We start from the raw sequence: 23,542 nt of genomic DNA, 5'->3' as shown, positions 1-23,542 counted from the left end.
GTTTTATTGACTTCCCTTGTGTTTCCTATGTAATAGTGTCTTGGTATTTGTATGATTCCCGCTTCAGCTAATAAACCTTTGATTGGACAACTGTGTCGCATCAAATCGTTACATTGGTGTCAGAAGCGACTTTCGAACATGGCCTCCACTCAGCGAGAGAAGCTAGGAGCGGGAGACCTCACCACTGGGTGGAGGCCCACACAAAGAGGATCCAGAGAGAGCCCTTGTAAGGGCTGCTAAAAAGCTCGGGGCCTTTTATCGCTGCTGCCGACGGAGGAAAGGTTCTGCCGTCTGGACCTGCCTGCTGCCATGGGAGGAGATCTTGCAGGAAGAGGGGCCTTAAGAAGCGTTCGTGGAGAAGCCTGGGCAGTGACTCCGCGCCGGGCGGTTCGAGGCTGGAGCTGGCGGTGGCCGCGACGCGTGAGCAGAGCCGAGGGAGAGCGGCGAGGAAGAGGTTCCTGGATGACGAACGGTTGGCGGAGACGCTGGGGGCAGCGAACTCACGATGGTGGGGCAGCTTCGACGGAAAGGCTCTCTGAACTCTGAACTTTAAAACGTTTGGGTGCGTGTGAGAGGCACCGTGCTGTGTGGGTGTCCGTTCTAGTTGGCCGGCGCCAGAGAAAAAAAGAGAGGTTCGCTGTGTTGGGAGATAGCATGAGGCAGAAGAGGGGGGGTCAAGCCTTCGTCGTGACCATGACGGTGTGGAGCGGGCCGGGAGCAAAGGAGGACAGCACTGCGAGAAGGCAGCGCGAAGAGGGACGCCGAAACCGGTAGCTGACGGCCTGAGAGCTCAGCGTGGTCCGGCTGCAGCGGAGCTGGTGGCTGCCTATCCGGGTCGGTGCAACGGTGGAGTGGAGCGACGGAGGTGCAGCGACAGTTGACCCGTGAGTTCCAGTGCTTGGTGCCACAGTCTACGGTAGTAAGGCTACCTAGGGCCCCGTCTGGAGAGGAGGAGTGCTGCAGTGACACGCCGTGGAAAGTGCAGCCTGAGGGCGGCTGCTGAGAGGGAGCTGGTGACGAGCGGGGACGGCCACGTGGCTGCTAGCACGCCCGCACTGGATTGCTAGCAGCGTGGCTCCCCGTTGAGTGAGCTCCTGCGGCGTGTGCACCCCACGTGTTGTTGGCGGTATCACAGACTGATGGACTGAGCGAGTGAATGCCCACACCGACGTTATGGCAATCGCTAAGTGAGGAGATATTGCCGAGGTCGGCAATAGCTCGCGAGGGGGCTGTGTAACGTCGGTGCTAGACTGAGTGCTAGCCTCCCAGAATGCAATGTATGTGAATGCTGGTTTGTGTAATGTCGGTTTTAGGGAGTGTATTTGCGTTTACCTTGTCATGTATGTGTTAGTTTGTGTAGTCTTTCTTTAGGTTGTACCTCATGTGTTTTACCCGGTGTATTGTACGTGACTACCCTGTTCGTGTATCGTGCTTGTTTTATTGACTTCCCTTGTGTTTCCTATGTTTCCTATCTAAAAACCTTTGATTGGACAACTGTGTGTCGCATCAAATCGTTACAGTATTGTTTGTTATTCTTTTCTTTGGTGATCACACAAGTAAGACTTTTTAGCAGTGTTGTAGTCAAGTCACTATGCCTCGAGTCCGAGTCCAGGTTCGAGTCCCCAGTGTTCAAATCCAAGTCATTAAAAAAAAATTCCAAGTCAAGTCCGAGTCGAGTCACTATTGATCCACGTCGAGTCTGAGTCGAGTCCCTATTGATCAAGTCGAATCCAAGTCCAGCACTAAAGTAAGCATAGCCTACATGTCGTTCCATTTTTTCCCATTGCAGATGAAATCCTTAAAAGCAAAATGGACAATCTTCTGTCTCCATGCAGGGGTGCCATCAATTGTGTAAAAGTATTGCCAAATTTCTTGCCATACCCAATGTGTTGTATTTATTATATCGGAGATAATACCATACCATAGCCATACTATAGCCTCGCCTACTCATAATAAATGAGCAATCCACATCCCAATCACACAGGCCATTAAGTCACCTTATGCTGTTACTGACTGCTGACAATTGTACTCTGTAGGCAGTGTTGTAGAAGTTCATACTTCACAAGAGCTAGATGGACGTTGGAGTAATAGCCTGCTGCAAATTAACAGACAGAAGCACGGCAGCACGCCCCAAATGAAAATGAATGAATGGAACGTCGCTTCTCGCGTCAATCAGGAAAAATACTGTTCACCAAGTCACGATGATCAGCTATCCAGCAGCTGTGTGTGATGTTTAGCCAAGGTTGAGTGTAATCTTAAGTAATGTCATGTCATTTATGAGAACCAATATTGCCTGGCAATACTACATTGACATGGCGACGGCCATGTCTCCAGGCATTTTGGTGTTAAAGTTAACGTTAGTTTGCTTTGCATGTGAACATGACGTGACGTATGACACGAAGCAGTAGCCTAACATTCCCTTGCACTAAAATTAGCATTACACATAATTTAGATATTAAAATCATACAGCAAATTATAGCCTAATGACATACTACAATTATAGCCTTACAGTATATTACAAAAAAAGTCGAGTCCTCGACGAGTCATCGCGAGTGCGAATGCACGAGTCCGAGTCCAAGTTCAAGTCATTCAGTGCTCAAGTCCAAGTCAAGTCACGAGTCTCTAAATTTAGCTGATGACTCGGACTCGAGTTTGAGTCTCGGACTCGAGTACTACAACACTGCTGTTTAGTAGGTACACCAGGCAAGATGCTCAGTGACAACCCGTAACAATAGGGGGCGTAAGTGCAGCATTGCCTAGCAGCTACAGTCTGAATTAGGCCTACTGTTCGCAATATCATTCAACAATAGCAGGTAAGAGCATATCCATATCCATTGTCAACAGTGATGGCAGCATTTCCTCCCAACCAAACTGCACAAGAATTTTATCGGCAGATCTCTTCAAATGTGAAATCCGATGCAATCCCCAGTGGCCTGATTCAGCTTTTAGTCTGAATGACCAGTGCGAGGAGGACTTGACCATATCTGACCTCAGAGCCTATTCAAGCCTTTTCTGCTTCTGTTCATCATCTGTGATATCACTGCAGGCTTACATATTATTTAATGCATGTCATAATTAGAATTCTTTCCTGTGTATTCAGTCAACCTAATTGTATTGACCACTTAATCAAATTCTGTAATGTGTTTCTTTTGTTTCGGATAAAAAACTATTCATGTGACCTGCTGATGACCATTATTATCATCATTTGCACTATGATATTATCAGTTTTTCATTTTCATTGCTATCTTCTTATTCATTTGTTTCTCGGTGTTTCCCTATCTGGCTCTAACCAGCAGAGGAAAGGACATCTTTAGCCCCTACTCTTTGACCAATGTCTCAGGGGCATTCAAAAGCCTTTTTCTATTCAGTCTTATACTTCAATGCTAAATATCAGAATTTTTCTTTTTATTTACATGAGAAGATATTTGTTATCAAATCTAAATGGCCTGCTGTTGCTAAAACAAATCTAGTTTGTTTATCCCCACTAAGCATAAGAGGAGGCAGGACAGCCAAATCCCCATCTGTGCATGGTGGCACTGTGTATCTCTTGACTAATTGCATTACCACTGTTATAATAACAATTTTTACAATGTTCTTTTCAGCCTTTTATTTTTTCTTTGTTGTATAGGTTTGTTTGACAACTGTGAAGGAAGAACTCAAAGGCTCCAAAAGCAAAATCATGCCTCCCTTTCATCCTCAAGCTAAATTTAACATCTCAACAGCAGGCCTGCTGCATTACTTGAATGTTTGACCTCTGTGTATGCTCTTCATGAAACAAACAAATGCCATGATTACTGATACTACATCTTTGTTATATTGCCATTTTTGTTAACACCTGCTGTCCTGCATGCCATCATGTGGATGAGGGAGTGCTACCACTCTTTCACCACTTCAAGCACTACCACCCTGAATGAATGATTTCCTGTGATAGCTCATCAAATAAGAGTGCGAAAGAGAATGTTTGTTAATTTGTGTTGTCTGATGTTTCATGGTGATGCCTCTTACTGCGTGCTGAGTGGACAGCTTGATGGGGAATGTATGTGAATCCCTGCAGAATGAAAAAATACCCTTGTACCAGTCACTTGTCAATATCACAGCAGGCTCACAGTACATTACATTAGGCCTCTAGAGAGAACTCCTGACAAAACCAATAGCTGACCTGATAATTGTAATTTAATTACGACAGGCACTATTCTTTGGGAGGCCCTGTACAAGTCTATAAAATATTGATCACAAGCTCAGAGGTTTAAATAGCATCAATCTTTGGGATGCCCATAAAGGAAGAGCCTCTGTGTGTGTGTGTGTGTGTGTGTGTGTGTGTGTGTGTGTGGTGGGCTGTCTCTAACAGTGATGAACAACAAACATTTCTGTTACATTGTGGTTTGAAAGGATTTTTTGTTTTTCAGTAGGTGAAGGTCAAATGGATTTGACCTCTGTGTCCATCATGGTTGTGACAAGCATCCATCAGTGCAGCTCCATTTGAAGCTGTCACCGTGCCAGCTGACGTTACAGGAGTGAGTGAGTGTCAGCACAAGCATTCTGGAGTAAAAATAGCTCCATGCAGGGCACTGTATACATCTCTATACTGCCACAGGCTCTGTTCCATCTCCTCTTCCTCTGGGCAGTCACACTGTATCTGCCCCTCTAGGATTCTGGTGACTGGCTGAATAAGAACACAGAAAAAGCTCAGACTACATGATCTGATGAGGATCCAATGATGATCACTGGACAAGGGCGGACCTGATGGTTTATTGTTGAGGAGGTGACGACCTGTAGTGAAACAATTTTTTTGTAAAGGAGATAGGAAGCATGGATTTGAAATACTGTGGACATTGCCTTTTGAAATACATCACATATTGGTTGCCTATCCTACGTTCATCACCATCACCAACATGAGTCCAGGCTAGTTTATTGCAGTGCCATTGATACACAAATTTAGCTGTCAGCTAATTAATGTTACTGTGTGAATTTGTTTAGGCTCTGCCTCTGCTCTGATTATGTTCACATAGGCTAACGTGGAGAATTTCACTGGCTCTTGCAGTACAGTATGAGAAAATGTCACAGCACACTACTGGTATGCATATAAAAATCACAAAACAGGTTTATTGTCCGTTATTATTTTTTTGACACATAATGTTGGACAGTGGAGTTCATCATTAAAAAGAGACCAGCTGATAATTAAACAACACTACTGCTGACAGACTGCACCAATAATGTCCTCAAACCACAGTCAGATACTGTAGTCAGACTAACCAAACCACAGTCAGATAGTCAGACTAACCAAACCACAGTCAGATAGACTAACCAAACCACAGTCAGATAGTCAGACTAACCAAACCACAGTCAGATAGTCAGACTAACCAAACCACAGTCAGATAGTCAGACTAACCAAACCTTTCTGCCGCACTAACCAGGGCAAGAAACCAAACACAGGACATCCACAAAAACACTTTATCTCCAAATTTTGATCTTTTGTGTTGTCTTAGTCCTTGTACTTATAGTGTATTTATTCTTTTCTCTAAATGTGTTGTCTTTATTGACTTACATGAAAGTGTGTGTGTTCTTTTTGGGTTTATTGAACTTGCTTGGCCCTTCAAGGCGCCTTACATGACACTGTAAGAAGAGAAAATGTAGCTCTTTGGAGAGAGGGCTCTCACGGCACTCAGATAAAATGCACACTGTGAAATGTATTTGGTCTGCACTATTTGTCTCTGGCATAGTGAGACCCCATCGTAAACTTGAGAGTTGTATTGGCTTCTCTTTGGAGACCAAGAGAAAGTTCCCTTTATATTTTCCTGCGCCCAGGCATAGATTTGGCCATTCGTTCTAGTCTCTAAGCGCAGCTACGAGGATTTCAGCAGCCGATTTCACACCTCTGAAGAGTACAAACTGGAGGCAGATAAACAGAGAGCAGGAGAGGAAGAAGGAGGGAGGGAACTACAGAGGTAGAGAGAGAGAGAGAGAGAGAGAGAGAGAGATGGAAGAGACAATAACATGGTAGAGTGTGACGTAAATTCAGAGGAAAACAAAAGGAACATGAGAGCACAGGGGAGTTGGTGGCTAAACTACCACCAAAGTCTAAACAAGCTAAAACTAACCAACAATTGAATTCTGAGTCAACTTTCTGATGAATTGTACCATGTGTGACCAAAGTAGCATTTGAGTGTAGGTGTGTGAACGCGTGCACGTGTGTGTGTGTCTGTGTGTGGTGGGGAAATTTGCCTTGATCAATTAGATACGCTGATATTTGCCTGAGAAGAGTGAGTCCAACTGTGAGGAGTCTTAGACAAGTCTTCTCATGGCTTATGAGATGTTATGGCCCAACTGTCAATTACCAGGAGATAACTGCCTAAAATGTCACCAGTGGAGAAATACGCCATTCGTGAGTATACTGAGGGGATAAGTGTGATTTTCGGATATATATGGAAATAGGGAAAAGGGCTGCCGCTTATTTTGAATTGTTCTCAAGGAAACATGGTGAAATGTGAGAGAAAGAAAATCACAAAAGACAACCTCAGTCCTCGTTGGGTGCAGCCTTTGGAGAGGAAGGGACATGCTCATCTCTTTCAAAAACAAATGAGAGTCTCTCAAAAGGTGATAAAACTCTGCCTGTGAGCACACACCCAGACCTACACAGGCCACTCCGATGAGAAGAGGAGGAGGAGGAGGAGAGGGTAGGAGAGACAGACTTGAAGGGGAAACAGGAGAGAGGAGAAAAAGGATAAAGTAGAGGGACAGGGTTAGAAGCAAAGAGATGGTAAACAGTATGTGTGTGTGTGTGTGTGTGTGTGTTGAGGAGTGTGATGGTGGTGTATTGTGTGTGCTACTGTGATGTGTGACTCATGCAGCATCCTGACAGAGATAGCCTGATGAAGCATAGTGGTTAAGTTCTGCAGAACTGCACCCTTTAGTTATTGTGTGGGTGTGGGATAGAGGATATGGATTTCTTGATATCAAATAGTAATTATTATTTGAAGGAAGTAAGTGTGTGTGTGTGTGTGTGAGTGTGTGTGTCAGTTACGGTAGTAGAATCTTGTTGGTTCGCTGCCTCCCTTTGTGTACTGATTTCTGTGACTTGCTCTTTTTTGCATAAAACATCACACATGGAGTAATTACCTCTGTGTGCATACAGTAATCAGATGCCCCTGTGACCTGCTCCGCATTTGCCTCCCCAAGACTCGTACCTCACAATCCCACAAATATAACCCTGGAACAGTTCAACACGGCTAATGCAGCTCTCACCCAAACACACATTCCTCCTCCCGCCATGACTCACACACTCACACAGAGCATCCCAAAATGGCGGGATGTCTCCCTCTGAAGCGGAGGGGCAGGCAGTGGGCGTGCACCATAGTGCTTCCTCTAGGTTCTGTTTAGATTGGCCATGCCTGATATTGGCTGGAAATCATATTCCATGGTCTCTGTCTTGCTGCATCCTTAACACTGAATCAAACCAATCACAGGCTTTGCATTTCACATTTAATTTTTAACACAGATAAACACAACCCCTTCCCCCATATACCTCAACACATACATTCCCCCAACACACACACAAACTCTTAAACCTACCCCGAACACCTGCCTTATTGCAGAAATGGACTGTAAGGAGGCTAGGCTTTGGATGAAAATCAGTTGCGTGTGTGTGTGTGTTTGCATGCAGCTGTCTGACTGTCTGGAAGAGGGCTTTGCATGTCGGGTTGATTCAGCTTACAGAATGATCACATGTGCTTCTACCTCTTTTGCATAGTGAAGAGTATGTGTTTGTGTGTGTGTGTGTGTGTCTTTGTGTGTGTCATGGAGTACAAGATGGAGTGTGACTTCATTGGCGGAGTACATCTAAACACTTTCTCCTACGCTATGATCCTCAAAAGCAATCCAATTAACTTGTGCCCCTCAGTAACACCACATCCAGCCAACCTCTCCAACACTTTGATGTCTCTCTCTATCTCTTCATGAATGCAACCCTCCCCTATTGGTGTAAATTACTAGCCTGACGTCATCATACTCAATTCTAGACTGAATATGAGTCTGATACTGCTCTATTGGGACATGATTATGGGCCGTGTTTCAACCCACACAGGGGGAGAAATGCCTCTGCACTCAAATGGAGACCTAAATAATGGGAGCTACGAAATAACTTACCGTGAGCTGTAGGAAGAACAACCGACCCATCCTTCTTCTCCACAAATGCCTGCGAAATCTAAGACCACCGAAATACATAGCAGGGTAGACTATTCGGAAAAATGGATATTTCCCCTCCTTCGTTTTTAAAAGTAATTATGTTCATACCGATGCTAAAAACACCTGGGGAAGGGTGTCGCAAACCCCTCGAGCAAACAGGTGGCCAATCAGAGATTTCAAACAAACGAGGCAACAACATGTTACAATGCAAGAATGCTGTTTTCCCTTGATGCATGCAAAAGTGAATCCGGAGTTTTCAGAAGTCAATGTGGAAAACCTCTGTTTTCATGTAAATGAGAGGCCAAACTGCATGGAAATAATATGCATTAGGTGTGTGTGGGAGAGGGCTAGAGAGTTTTGATGATGATGTACTATCCGCCGGTCAATATTGGAAAATAAGTCCCAATAGGGTGAACAGGATTCTGAAGCAAAGTGACTGATGGACAATACATTATCCAGATAGATAGATAGATAGATAGATAGATAGACAGATAGATAGATAGATAGATAGATAGATAGATAGATAGATAGATAGATAGATAGATAGATAGATAGATAGATAGAGATAGATAGATAGATAGATAGATAGATAGATAGATAGATAGATAGATACTTTATTGATCGCCAAGGGGAAATTCAAGGTCTCACACTCGCTGCGTGACGGTCATAATAATGCAATCTCTTTTATGGCATAAATTACATTTCAGGCTCCGGGCTCTGTAAAGCACCTTGAGACTTTTTCAATCATTTTTGTGCTGTAAGCTATAAATACGGGATTGAATAAGTAGACAGTGTATTGGAAACGTTGCAATTTATCTGTTTATTTATTTTTTCATAAAACCATGAAAAAATAAAAATAAACAGATAAATTGCATTTGTAAGGGACAGAACAAAAGGGTGACAAAGCTAAGAATTAACAGTATGATGTGTGACAAGATGTTCATTATGTTATGGGAGTCATTTTGTTTCTAGGATCAGCCATAAAACTATATGCATTTAAGGTTTGATTTAAGGGGAGGAAGGAATGTGATAGTAACTAACCTACCAGTGAAACCCAGGCCACCCCAGAAGAGACACCCTGGCCTGGACTTCACTGGGGGAAGACAGATCCACCTTATCTGCTGGGGAGATGGGGTGAGGCCCGCAAGTAACTGATCCAGGAGGTTTATCTCCCTCCTGTCAGGTACCAGTGCTCTCTGGGCGCACGGCACGGCCCACCCCAGAGCCATGGACCATGTTTGCCTTCCTGTCCATTATCACCCCCGGGGTGCTCATGCATCTCAGTGGCACCCAGAGAGACGATGAGAGCAGAGAGCTGTCCATCATCGCACACCCAACACATCAAACACCAGGGAGTTATCGGGGCTCTTGGAACTCACACACACACACACACACACACACACAATACGCCTGTGCCATAATTCATATCTATACCTAACTGTGTGCCTCTCTGTGCTTGTATTCTAAGACTTGTGTATGTGCATGCTGATGGAATGGAAGTGAGTGCCGGCAGATAAGTGCGTTGTGCGTGCTAGTTAAAGGGGTCCTGTAGCAGCACAAATTGGCGTCGTTACCAGAAGGTCACACTATCACACACGTGGGCACCTGCTGACTGCTCCATGCATTCTGTAAATGCCAAAATTTCTCACACTGTTGAGCACACTTGTGGCAAAGGTCAAAGAATGACAAAGGATCCAAAAGATCCAAAATGCAGACTAAGAATTTCTATCTTATTCATATATTTTCCTCTACTTCTATAAAAGGCTTTAGTCTTAATTTGTTGCTGTAATTTGTGATCGTTCAGGACTGCTATTTGATGTTATTTGGGATCTCACAACTGAGTGTACAGGCATTTTCTTGTGCTTTTCTTGTGACTCAAACCAGCAAGTAACTGGGCACCGCTATCTACCGTGCTTATGGGATCGAGTCCCTGTAAATCCGTTAAGAGGGGAAAAATGGCATTGAAGCCCTGTGGTGGGGTGAAGGCCGTTATGTAGCCGTAACTGAAAACCTCATCACCTGCTGTTTCCAAACAGCGAGAGGTTTTGAGCAGATTATCACAGCAGACACTCTCAAGTCATCCGTAGCGCTAATTAAAAATCCTGGAGCTGAGCTGCAGAGAGATTTGCCACGCTCGGCCAAGTGCGCTGTGAAGACTCTGAGCATCAGGTAAGCAGGCTGGAGACAGCCCATTGCAGAGACAGGGAGCATTCAGAGAAGAGTTCATGGCCATTGGATGATAGGCACACAAATGAACATCATATGAGGATCTAGTTTGGAAGTATTTATGTCGGGACCCATGTTAAGAGGTTAGATAATTCACACACAGCCTGTGTGAGACACATCTTTGGCGCTGCTCACATTTTTAATGGAAATCAATGAAATTCAGTGATGCACAAGCAAACGAACAAGCAATGCACATGTAATGCGAAGAACCACAATGCATGCCGCCCATGAATGGAGTTGGACCGAGACGTAGTCGGTCGGTCTGCACAGAAAATACAGAAATGTATCACATACTGTATATCTAACCTTAACTTTCCTCTCCATTGCTCATATCTATTCTGCACTCATATCACTTACCTCCAGGAACGTCCCACAGGAGGCTGTGGAGCTGCACCAGTTTAGCCGAAAAGCTTATGGGACCTGGAAGTTGTGACCGCCAGTTGTTTCAGGGACATGGCACCAACGCCACACAACTCCTCCATCTGCTGACTGTGGTAATTGCAAGCTGTTCGGCCCTTCCACGTCCTCCCTTTGGATGCTTCTCAATGTCATTCCTCTTTCTTCTCTGTGCAAAAGCGAGGAAGACAAAGCCATGGAGAGAGAGTAAAACAGAAGAGAAGTGTGTTTTGGCCGCTTGATCAATAAAGGATGTGGCCAAGAGATCTTTCAACCAATTCAATGTTTCCTCCTTAAGGCCGCTCTGCAGGCTTGGCACGGAGAAGAGAAATGGAGCTGCTGACAAGGCTGACTTCTAAAGAGGACAAAACGACTTCTTCTTACCTCTGTCTTTCTTTTAAACCCCATCCTCTGGTGTGAAACAGTTTCGTTGAACTGCTTCTGTTTTCCTACTTTGTCAATATGTGTTGCAGTGTTTGATCACCTTCCCTGGAGTCACCAGTACTTTTACAGCAGTACAGTACTCTTTTTTCCCCACCAGTTTGATTTCGGCTCAACATCACTCCTTTCCTGTAACAGAGGCAGATTGTGAATTATTGAAATCATTTAGAGGTAACCTTGGGGCTGGAGGACAATTGTAAATCAACACACAAGTCCCCAAGCGAGTATTTTAAACATAATGAGATCAGATGAAGTTAATTCAAGATATCCTGTACCCATTTCAAGAGTTTATCAGCACATACGCTACAACAGTTACAGAGACTTGGAACAGTGCCTTCCATCGATGTTATTCTCGAAGTTTTTCTTTTGTTTTTCCTGCCACGTTTGGCATGCAACAAGGTGACACTCTCAGAACAGGACTTTGGCAGCAGAGGGACAAATTACATTATGACTGTCACAGGCCATTACTACTTCCCACTAATGCAGAACAACTGTAACTCTGCTGAAACAGAGACAGTGGGTAGTGCAATTTTGTGGCACTAACTGTAATAGCTGTCAAGGCAGTAACAGTGACTAATGGTGGTATTCAGAGTAATTACTCGAGCCAAGGGAGCAGGTGTGGCAGGGGCAGAGGTGGGCACAAATACATCAAAAACTATTTTGTTACAAACTACAAATACTGGCTCATAAAATGTAACAAAATAAGATACAAAATACTGATGAGAAAAATGTATAATTAAAATACAAGTAATTAGTCATTTGAAAATACAAAAATATCCACACAATAATCATGGTATACCAACTTTTTAAAAAGAAACTACAAGTTATTGAAAACAATAGACAAGAAATACTATTTTCTGATTGGCTGGCAGAGGGCTACAGTATTAATTCTGTACATTGAGGCTCCTATGAAGTAGATCTGGTAAAAAAAATGTAAACAGCATCCCATATCGATGATTGAACTGACAAGAAGCAAACTTCGCAACAGTGGATTCAACTGTAACATAGCACAGTGTTTCTTAACTGGTGGGTCGGGACCCAAAAGTGGGTCGTGGAACCGTTCTGGGTGGGTCGCAGAGTTTGTGGTTAAAAATAAATTTAAAAAATCGGCAATTTAAAATGCTACCTTATCTAATATTGGACCTTTATTTTGATAAACTTTATTCGTAGCGTACATATCAGTCATTGCCATGGACATACAGTAGACAATGTTTATGTGACAGGTCATGTTAGACATAATTTTAGTGGTAAACGCAAGTAGGCTGCTAGCCTGAATAGTAACCTCGGATATGGATTCACTTAAACTGAGGACAAAATAGCACAGAAACCCATTAGATGGCTGGCACATGAGAGCATGAAACCATCAAAACTAAAATGGCACATGAAAACAAGGCACCCAGGGGCGGAGTGGCAATCGGGAGTTTTCCCGGTGGGCCGATGAGTCTGCGCGGTGCGGGCCGGCCCATTGAGCTTATATCGCGGCCGTACGTGGCCATCGACCTGACAGATGCATTAAGAATTTGAAAATCTCTGAGATCTACACCTTACCATTTAGGAAGTCCAACCAATATTTATACCACTCGCTCACTGTCTATATGTCATTCATGGTTACCCTGCACACTCATCTCTCCCATGCTGATTTTTGTGTAGGCTACTTTTGTGTAGGGACTTACTATTGCAAGCAGAGTACTGTATGTAATGTATGTGAGTGATGACAGTGAAGATGTGTGTGTGGGCGGGAGGGGAGTGGAGCAGTGACTGTGTGTGTGTGTGTAGTGTGTGTGTGTGTGGGTAGGTGGGGGCAGTGTGCTGTAAGTATGTAGAGGATGTGTGTTGGAGAAGATCCTGAAGACAATGTGCTGTGTATGTCAAGTCTATTTACAGAAATGTAGGGGGATAAATGAGCGGCCCCTCGTCTAATGGCATGACCCTACAAACGATCAAGTTCGAGGAAAACTACAGGAGTTTTGATAGTCGACGGATTTGCGTGGTTGCTTGCTGTTTTACATATGGATGAAAGGCAGAGAAGTGGAGCTAAAGCATTGACGTTATTGAAACTAGCTCAAGCTAGTCTTATGTTGATATGTAGCCTAGGCCTAGCCTATGACTAATTATTGGGCCACTCAGGCTGATAAATGGTTTGTGGAACTCTTGGAACTGTCTATATGTAAGCATATACGCCTACTTTAATCGTTCTCGTACATTCAAAGTGCCTGGTTTTTTTAATTATTTAATTACCTGTGTTATTAAGTTGACATTGTCTGTAGGCTAGGCCGTTTTTAAATTTATACAGGCAACTATTGGAGTGCTATGATACCCAGATATGTCCTTGCATGATGCTTGAAATTTCCATCCACCCACAAAGCTGTTTATATACTGCACGGTTGCATATCTAGCTCCTTACACATTTATTGAAAGTGCCTGGTTTGTGGTTGATTGGGTTGTTGTATTGCATTAGTACTATATATTTTGTTTGTGCTATTGATGTGTGTGCATGTTTGGGGGGGTTGGGAGGGGGGGCTGGTGCCGTCAAAATTTTCCCGGTGGATTTTAGTGCCCCACTCCGCCCCTGAAGGCACCCCTGTCAAAGTCATACCTGTCGAGTACTTTGAAAGGTGACATCAAGAGTTGAAGACTTCACAAATGTAGGCTAATGGCAAACATCCGCATGTTCCAAACAAGTAGGCCTACAGGCACTTCGCTTGTCTTACCATGTAGCTCACCATATCCATTGGCTTGAATGCTAAAAAATATATATATGGTTTGCGACTTTATGAACATGGGAAATTGTGGGTCCCAAAGCCAGACCAGTTGAGAACCACTGACATGGCGTACTACTCACCATCATTTCCGTAACCAATGTAGAACGTAGAACGATACATTTAAACTGAACTGCATATCCCTTTTTGTGCTATAAATGCATGCCTATTGCTTACATAAATGACTTGCAACATGGGGGACAAACAGAATAATATCCTGCAAGGTGTCCCGATATGCAGAATTAATGAACTTGGTGGAGGAAACTCTTTTTGCATCGGGGAGGTCTTTGCATCCGTCTCCTCCATTCTTTCTGCAGACCTCGGCGGATGTTATCCCTGGCATGAATCCTCATGTCAAATCCATTAAGTGGTTTTAATACTGTTCTGTAGTGAGACTGAACATCAGCTATTAGGTACTCAAGGTCATGGGGTCAAAGGTCATCATATGGGCTCCATGTCTGGGGTCCACATTAAATTGGCGGCACAAAAAAATTGGGTTTACAACCCATGTTGACTATGTTTGGCTCCCTCAGTTGACTTTTCTATTCATTTTTTCAACTTCAGACATGTCCAGAGGGGATCGAAAAAGAGAAAAGTTGTATCTATCGCTTACGTTGGTCATAATGTGGCAATACTGCAAGAAAAAGGAAAAATGGGTTTACATTTTACGCTGTCCTTCCAAAAGGGTAATGAAATTAGTATTTGTATGGACAAAATCGCTACTTAGGTCAACTTTAGAGCTGAATATAGGGAATTGCCCAATGAATATCATTGGGCACCTATCCTATTCTTATGGAGTAACCCCTAGGCAACAAGAAACAACAAAGAAAAAAAAAAACAGGCTCACCATGATTCTGGCCTTTTGCTCCCGGACTCTTGATAAGCATAGCTTATTGTAATGGTTAGTAACTGAGTGATGAAATGTTGGCTTATTAGAGAAAAAATGACCGATTTTTCTTAAGTATTTAAGTATTTGAAATACTCTAAATACAATCCCTCAAAGTAGTTTGTTACAAACTGCATTAGATTTGTTCCAATCCTGTAAAATACAAATGACAAAATACGCTAAAGTAATTAAATACGTATTTAAAATACATATAATTAAAATACTGCCCATGTCTGGGCAGGGGACAGGAAAAGCAGCAACAGCAGTGAAAGAGGTTATTTAGCTAAGTTTTCAGTTAAGGAAAGAGTTATAGAGAAAGGGGAATTCTGAAGTAGTATTTAGTGGTATTATTGCTCTTATTATTAATAGCTAATCATTTAGTGCATGGGCAACACTCAAGGGGGTAAGCGAACATCCGGAGCTTGAATTTCCCCTGGGGATCAATAAAGTATCTATCTATCTATCTGGAGAGCGTACCCCCTATGGTAGATTTCATAGGCTAACAAGCCATCACCTACTGCTAGCATTCCATTGAACCCCATTCATTTAAACGTCACTTTGACAGCAAATAACTTTACATCTGAAGCGTTTAAAGACTCTATTTGTCCATTGTTTATTTTTAAAGAAACACAACAATCTATGAAAGGCTCCATTACCTTATGTTATGGCCGCGTAGCAGCTGTTTTTTGTAAAAAATAGGCTACGATGATGCCATGACCACATGATTTTCTGTCGCACAGTAGAGATTGGTAGAGACAGGTTGGCCACGTTGTTAATCTCAGTTTGAGGCTCCGCAGCACACTCGGCCATCAACCGGAAAAGTGCTTCTAATCGACTTCACTTGTCTCCAAGTCCATGGGATCTGTTTGTCCATTTCTTTTACTGTCTATGGCCATTCCATTAGCCTGTGGATCACTATGGCTATAATGCCTGTTATGATTAGCACTGGTTAGCACTCTGGACTTGTTACCGGAGGGTTGCCGGTTCGAGCCCCGACCAGTGGGCCGCGGCTGAAGTGCCCTTGAGCAAGGCACCTAACCCCTCACTGCTCCCCGAGCGCCGGGATTAGTGTGTGCTTCACCTCACTGTGTGTTCACTGTGTGCTGTTTGTGTTTCACTAATTCACCGATTGGGTTAAATGCAGAGACGAAATTTCCCTCACAGGATCAAAAAAGTATTTATACTTATACTTATGATTGTAGTGAAGTTGACCCATAACAGTAAAAGGGATGGTTTGATGAAAATGATAGTAATGTATGTGAATAGAGGCTCTGTGCCTATGTTTGCATGCAGGGGCGTAGCACAAGATCCAGCACTATGCCCTATGCATAGGCAGTCCTGGCCCCATGTCACTCCATCATGCTTATATTCCAGACTTTTCAGGGGCCCTATAATCAGTACTGGTTTTACCCTCAGTTCGACACCCCTGTTTGTATGTGTGTGGTTGTGAGGGTGGGTGGCAGGCAGCATGGTTTTGTGTGTGAGTAGGACCTCTAAAGAAACGAGACTAGATGAAAGAGAACAGTCACGAGAGACACATGGAAATGACGAGAGGGAATTTTCTAATCGGCAAACATTCAGCTCCAATCAGATGGAATGGTCCTTGACCTGAAGAAGGTCTTGGAAAAGATCCTCTCGCACCCAACGTCCTCCTGGCATAGAGAACTGAAATCCCACTCCACTCAGCCACACAGCATGGGGTTGATTATCACTGTTTCACAGAGAAGAGGGTCAGTACAAGAGGGAGACAGAGAGAAATAGAAAGCTGCTTGGGTGGGAGCAAAATCACTCACTGCGGAGAGGACCTAAATCTCGACCCATCCTCTGAGCTCACCATCATCACTCAAATTTGAGGACGTCTTCTGCCAATTCCAAAAAAGAGCCACACAAAAGGATCTGACCCTTCCTCTCACACAATGACCACATACACATTCTCACAGTCACACTCGCTCACAAACTCCTATGCAAATAAGAGCATACCCAAATGCACACACACACACACACACAGAGCCCATGAGAGACAGAGTATTGAAGAAGCAGAGAAGGAATCTGCATAATGAGGAGTGTGTGTTTGTGTGAGAGAGGCGCATCATCAGACATTTGGAGTACAACTGAGCTGGAGGGCATATCAGTGGAGGGAGCAATGCAGATTTCCTGCACTCCCACTAAGGGTAACCTGCACAAACACATTACCATAACACTCAATCCAGAAACAGAGCAGCCATTCGGCTCAGCTTAGTCCTTCAATAAGCAAACAAATGTATGCAAATATTACTTCAGTTTATGTAAAACGTATCAGAAGTGCTAATGCCTGTGTGTTCAGCTTGGCATGAATAAGGAATTGAATTGAATTAGGTTCAGTTTTATTCAAAATATTTCCATCTCTCTCTCTCACTGTCTCTCGTTCTGCATCTTATTGAAGGCGAGATGTGATCAAGTACAAAAGTTAAACAAGGTAGAAAAGAGTAAGAATATTTTGTGTGTGTGTGTGTGTGTTTTGCATTTGGAGACTGTTCCCTGAAGTTACAGTACTGTATGTGTGTATTCTCAGAAGACAGCTACCTGCCGAAGGGGTGGGGTGTGCGGGGTGGTGGGTGTTTGAGGGTCACACAGGCACCATGGGGAGAGAGAAGAGATAGCACAGCGCCCTCCAGCTGAAACATTCACAACGAGATGGCGGGAGCGAATCCGAGACCAAGAAATTAAATTGGTTGACGCAACATGAGAGAGAGAGAGGTGCAGGGTGGTGGAGGCAGCCAAAAACGGTTCAGGGTGAGAAGTGCGAGGAGCAGCAGGGGGCACAGCAGGGTATGGCTGTATGCTGTACGGCAGGCAGGAGGACGGCTCACCTCGGCCCCTCGGCTCCATAAATGGGGGTCAAGGTGAACGGAAAGGATGCAGGGTGCCATAGGGGACAGGAAAGAAGGAAGGAGAGAGAGAGGGGCACTCTGGGATATGTGGCCAGGGGGGCACTGAGCGAGAGATGGAGGGGCATCATCAGCCAAACACAAACAGCTGCAGGCTCACAGAGATGGTCCGAGATATGGCCAGGAGAAGCCCTCGAGCCACTGGCACTGATGCTGAGAGAGAGAGAGAGGTCGCTTCACTCCCGTGGCGGGATCGTCTTATTCCCTCCTTCCATGTCATCTGATCTGTTTGTACGACTAAACCACAAGGTTGTAGCAAAACTACTGGTTGGCTTACTACTACAGAAACTTTCAAACTTTTAAAGTGGGTGAAGAAGGAAAAAAGATTAAAGTCAGAAAAACACAGTAAATCCTCAACCTTTTCAACCTTGTATCAACCACGGTAACCGTGTACCAATCCTGGTCGTATAGATAAAGTAGTAGTACTTGTGATGTAGTAGAGCAGTGGGCACACAATGGGCAAACTATGTACATTCACAGATGGTCTTTTAGGGCATAATTTCACTGACAAAAAGATTCAAAAATATTCCCCAAGAGGACTTTTGGGGCTTTTGTAGCCTGGCCCTGCCCACCATAGGTAACTAAGTAACATAACTAACACCATAGTTCATAACCGTCTCCCTCAAACAAGAAAAATGTCAGGCCAAGCAGCGACGAGAGGGAAAGATGAAACCAAAACTTATTGTGATAAACAGCAGCAGCAACACCTGCAAATGTAAAAAAATGCAGTTGGAAAAATGCAGAAATGTATTTACAGCAAAGGTAGAATCATATTGTTTCCTGATTGTTGGTGCTGTTTATTGTCAGTTTGTAAAGTTTAGGCGAAGTAGGAAGTACTCTGTAGTAGGAATCTCTGATCACTGTGACTGGTAAGACTGGACCAATGATTAGTGCCCAAAGTTAGTGCCCATCGCGATGCAAGTGTTGCAAACGTTTCCCAAACGAGAGTTACCAGACTGTATTCACTTTGTGAATGAGTTTGGATATTTCCAGGCTAAGGCTTTTGGCCCTTTGATTAAAAAAAAACATGATGCACAGACTCTGAAAGCGTGACAGATATAAGAATGAACAAGCAAAAATTGTGAGAGTGAAGACAGGTACTTTTTTTACGATGACCTCTCCACGGACTGATTGGAATACGGTATGAAGGGAATGGAAAAGAGGGAGAAAGACAGATAGACCAGGAGAGATAACAAGCAGAAGGCAAGGTTAAAGGAACAGGATTAACGATGAGGTCATCAGGACGAGACAGCTGTGGCACGGCGAGGTAGTGGGACGGAATAATAGCAAGGGGAGCGAGAGTGAGAAGGAGAAATAAAAAGAAGATGGAGCACAGGCCAAGGAGAGGAGGAGCAGGAATCACTGAGACCAAGGGGACAGGGAAAGATGGAAGAAGCAGAATTCAAATGAGCTTTAGAGGGTGACAGAGGTTGTAGGCCAGAGCTGTTAGGGACGAGCTGTGAGGGACATGGGAATAAAAGAAGACTAGGGAATAAAAGAACTACAGTGTTACAGAGAGGGAGCTAGAGACAGTAAGACACAAGAGGACAGTGCAGAAGAGCAATCTGTGTACACTAAAGACCCCTCAAGGGGTCCATGACGTGTGGTTTCTGGGAGAGCACTTAAAGGCCAAACTTAAAATCCCTACAATCAGTAAAAGTAGAAACTGCTGTGAGCAAATCCCTTTTTATGGACATCCATCATGAATAGTCGCTGACCTGTGAGGTGGGAAAATACGGTCAGAGAGAGTGTGTGTGCATGTGTTTGTGTGCAAGGAGGTCACTAGAGGTGCCTTTGCCCCAGGCAGGGGCAATTTAAGTCCGGTTCATAAGGACAGAAAGGGGGGGGGGTTGGCTGAGAGGTGCAGGGGTGATGAGGAGCAATGTATCCTGGGTAGGGACATGAACAGGAAGATTTGGAGCTGGTGAAGGTGATCGGTGGAAGAGAAAAGTGAGACAAAGCAGACTGAGATACAGCAACAGTGAAATGAGGAGGCGAGCGAATAGGACCACTGACTGGCAGAAGGACTGCCAGGGGGCGCTGTGGTGCAAGTGACAGCAGTGTCCGTATCACATTCGGGCCCAAGTGCCCGTAGGGACCCAGGTTTGAATCGGACCTGTGGTCATCTCTCGATCTCACCCCATCTCTCTCTCCCACTCTCGCTTCCTATCACTGTCCATTTCACTATCAATAAAGGCCCAACAAAATACACCTATAAAAAGAAAGGGTGTCAATGTAGCGAAGTGAGAAAGCAGTCACCCCACCCGGCCTCGAAAACTCAACCATATAGTGGCGGCACTCGGTCACAGCCAAACTAACTACAAAACAAAAAAGGGAAAGACATTCTCCCAAAGCTGCATGGGCTGTATAGCTTTGTCCGCCCTGAGCTCTTCCTGTCAACCCTGTCGCACCAAGAGCGTCCAGATGAACAATTATTAATGACCTGAATAATTATAGATCTGCTGCTTAATTATGAAATGTGTCTGAGTAATGAGATTTCATTCTCCTTCTATTCTTTCATCCAACACAAATGAGCACGTTCCCATTCTGGAACATCCACATGTGGTAGCGCTTATATGCATATGTTATATCTGCAGAATGTCCTATCTAACTCCAGTGCTGGACACCCTTACTCTTCAGACCCATCAAAAAGTAAAAGAAAAAAGAAAAAGAAAGAAGGAAAAATAAATAAATAATAATAATAAAAGGATTGACCCCAACACACACCCTCTCCGTGCCACTCTGTTTAGCACTCTTTCTTGTCTGTCAGGAGAGTGGACTAGTATGTCCACATAGGACGGATCAGATGACACACCGAGTCAGACAGACACAAGGTACTGTGACATCATATTTTCACAGCTGGCCCCTGACCAATAGCAATTCCAGAGAAAGGTTGAATTAGATGAGGTCATACACTAGGGCCGGGGTAGAGCGAGTGGCTTTTTACTGACTGCAAATTGCAAAGAAAACAACTACATAAAACCCGGAAAATGACAAACAAGTCAAAAGGGTACAAAATGGCTGGACTTTATAAGAAAACCAATGCTCTTTAACTCTAAGAGGTTATGATAATACCAAAGACTTCTTAAAGAAAATACCTTTATAATATTTTTAACCTATCACAGACCCTTGTGTGTGTGAGTGTTTATGTTTGTGTGTGTGTGTGTTTGTAAGGGGATCAGGTAGAGGCAGACAAACCAATGTTTTAAGTAAAATTCCCCTGACCATACTATATCTCTGACTGGCTTGCACATGATAGCTTGATGAGCACAGAACACCGCCCCCACACACACACAAATACAACAAAGACAGAATGATGCATCAAGTCCACCAACTCCCTTAAAGGTACTTCAAGTGATGTTGGGTGATGTCATTTCTTTTGCACAAACAAAACGTGCAACTGAAACTCTCCTGAATGTTTATCTCGTCGGAGATTGGCTTAAACAGTTTGTTATGTTTCATGGACCAGGCTGTTTTTGTTGCCGTTTTTGGAGCCTGGGCTATCGACAGAGACCGCATTTGTTTACAGTGTATTCAAGAGACAGGCAGCTAGTGGTTGGTGAGGTGATGTTTTTTTTTAGCTTAGAAACAGCGTTTAGAGCACCTTTAAGCATTTGCTTGTTTCCCCATCCCAAACTTAGATAGACTAGATGTACCGCAGAGCGGTACAAAATATGACCGCCGCCCAGTCCAGCACATTTTTTCCACAAAAAGAAATCACGCTGAAAGGCCTATATGATTACTGTCTCACTAAATTGCATTATCCACACTCAATTCTCACTGGTATCTGCTAGACAACAAGTACCAAAACATGATTAGTTAATAGATTTCACATGTAAAATTCATTTTATACAACCCCACCTCCATCTTGCCTGTTCATAATTCTGAGAAATTCTTGATTGTTTGTGTTATGTTTATGTTATGTGTGTGTGTGTGTGTGTGCGTGCTTGTGTGTGTGCCTCGTGATGTGCCTGTGCATGCAAGCGTACATATGTCTACTGTGTGAGTATGTGTCATACATTATGATTACTGTGAATGTATGTGTGTGTGTGTGTGTGTGTCTGTTTGTGCACATGTGTGCACATGAAATGGGTTAACATGACCCTGGAGGCAAACATACGGAAAAAATGGTCATCCTAGGCCCTACAGTTCTCAAGATATTCACAGAGAACTGTGTTCTGCCTACCCTCCTTTCTGGGGGGGTCCAGTCCAGCTGGGGCTACAGATCAAAACGAAAAAATGACGGTTCCATGCTATCCATGTGGGGGTACATGCCCACCAAGTTTTGTGTACCCCGGTTTTTCAGTGTCTCGTTGTTGGTGTACGTCACTAAATGTACACATAAATTATTTTATTGTAAGGCCCCCCATGAACGAAAGTACACAAAACTTGGCATGCATTCGGAGGGTGTCATAATGATCTTACACTTTTAATTTCGTGCAGTTTTGACCTTGTCAGCCAGAGATATTGTGATGAAAACACCTAATTTTTTGCTTTTTAATTTTTAACTAGGTGGCGCTATACATGAAATAAGTGGTAATGGGATGGGTTGACATGCTTCCTTAAGACCAACATACATAAAAAAGGTGGACCTCCTAGGCCCTACGGTTCTCGAGATATTCACAGAAAACTGTCTCCGGCCACCTACAGGCCAGTTGGTGTATAGTAACATAAATTAATTTATTGTGTGGCCCCCCATGAACGGAATTCCACAAAACTTGGCGTGCATACAGAGGGTGTCATAATGATCCTACACTTCCAATTTCATGCAGTTTTGACTATGTTAGGTCACAGATACCTTCAATTACAACACCTCATTTTTACTTTTTGTGTTTAACTAGGTGGCGCTATACATGAAATGAGTGGTTATGGAATGGGTTGACATGGCCCCTTGAGATCAACATACAAAAAAAAAAGGTCCTCCTAAACCCTACAGTTTTCGAGATATTCACAGAAAACTGTGTCTGCCCTACCCTCCTTTCGGGGGGTCCAGTCCAGCGGGGGGGCTACTGATCAAAATAAAAAACGATGGTTCCATGCTATCCATGTGGGGTTACATGCCCACCAAGTTTCATGTACCCCGGTCTTTCAGTGTCCCGGGAATCATTGACGGAAATTTGGGCATGCGAAAAAAAAAATCTGAAAAAAAAAATAAATAAAAAAATCTGACTAAACCTAGATATACTTTATTTTCTCCCCAAAGGCAAATTAGTAGAATAGAGTAGAAATTATGGTATGATGCTTTGCATCATCACCTGTGTTCTGTACAGTACATTACTGATTGTGATACAAGTGGCCTGATGAAAAGGTATTTTTTTGATTAAATGACTCATCAGTAATCTACACCTATCCTCCCGTTTAGGCTGAGGGCTATCAGGTCTCCCTGATGACGCTTCCCCCCGCACTGCACTCCCTCTCCGAGTGAACAGGTGCGTGTGAGGCTGGAGCTGAGCGACCTCGTTACCTAATGATTTATGCAGGGCCGCCTCCAGGTGGAGTGGGATGGACTGCTGATGAGAGAATGTGGCCAGCTATGCAGACGAGAGCATGGGAGAGGAACGGAGAGTAGAGGAAAAGTTGAAAGTTTGGACGATGCGTTCTCACATTTCTATTCACAGAGGGACAATTAAAGCAAAGTACCACTATTAAATTACAGATTTACACGGCTACAATAAACCTGAGGTTTACTACCATGTAGGGTGATTTATGTCATTGCAGTTACCTGA

Source organism: Alosa alosa, chromosome 1 (genome assembly GCF_017589495.1).
Source record: "Alosa alosa isolate M-15738 ecotype Scorff River chromosome 1, AALO_Geno_1.1, whole genome shotgun sequence".
In the NCBI taxonomy this organism is placed as follows: domain Eukaryota; kingdom Metazoa; phylum Chordata; class Actinopteri; order Clupeiformes; family Clupeidae; genus Alosa; species Alosa alosa.
This window is presented reverse-complemented; position numbering follows the sequence as displayed.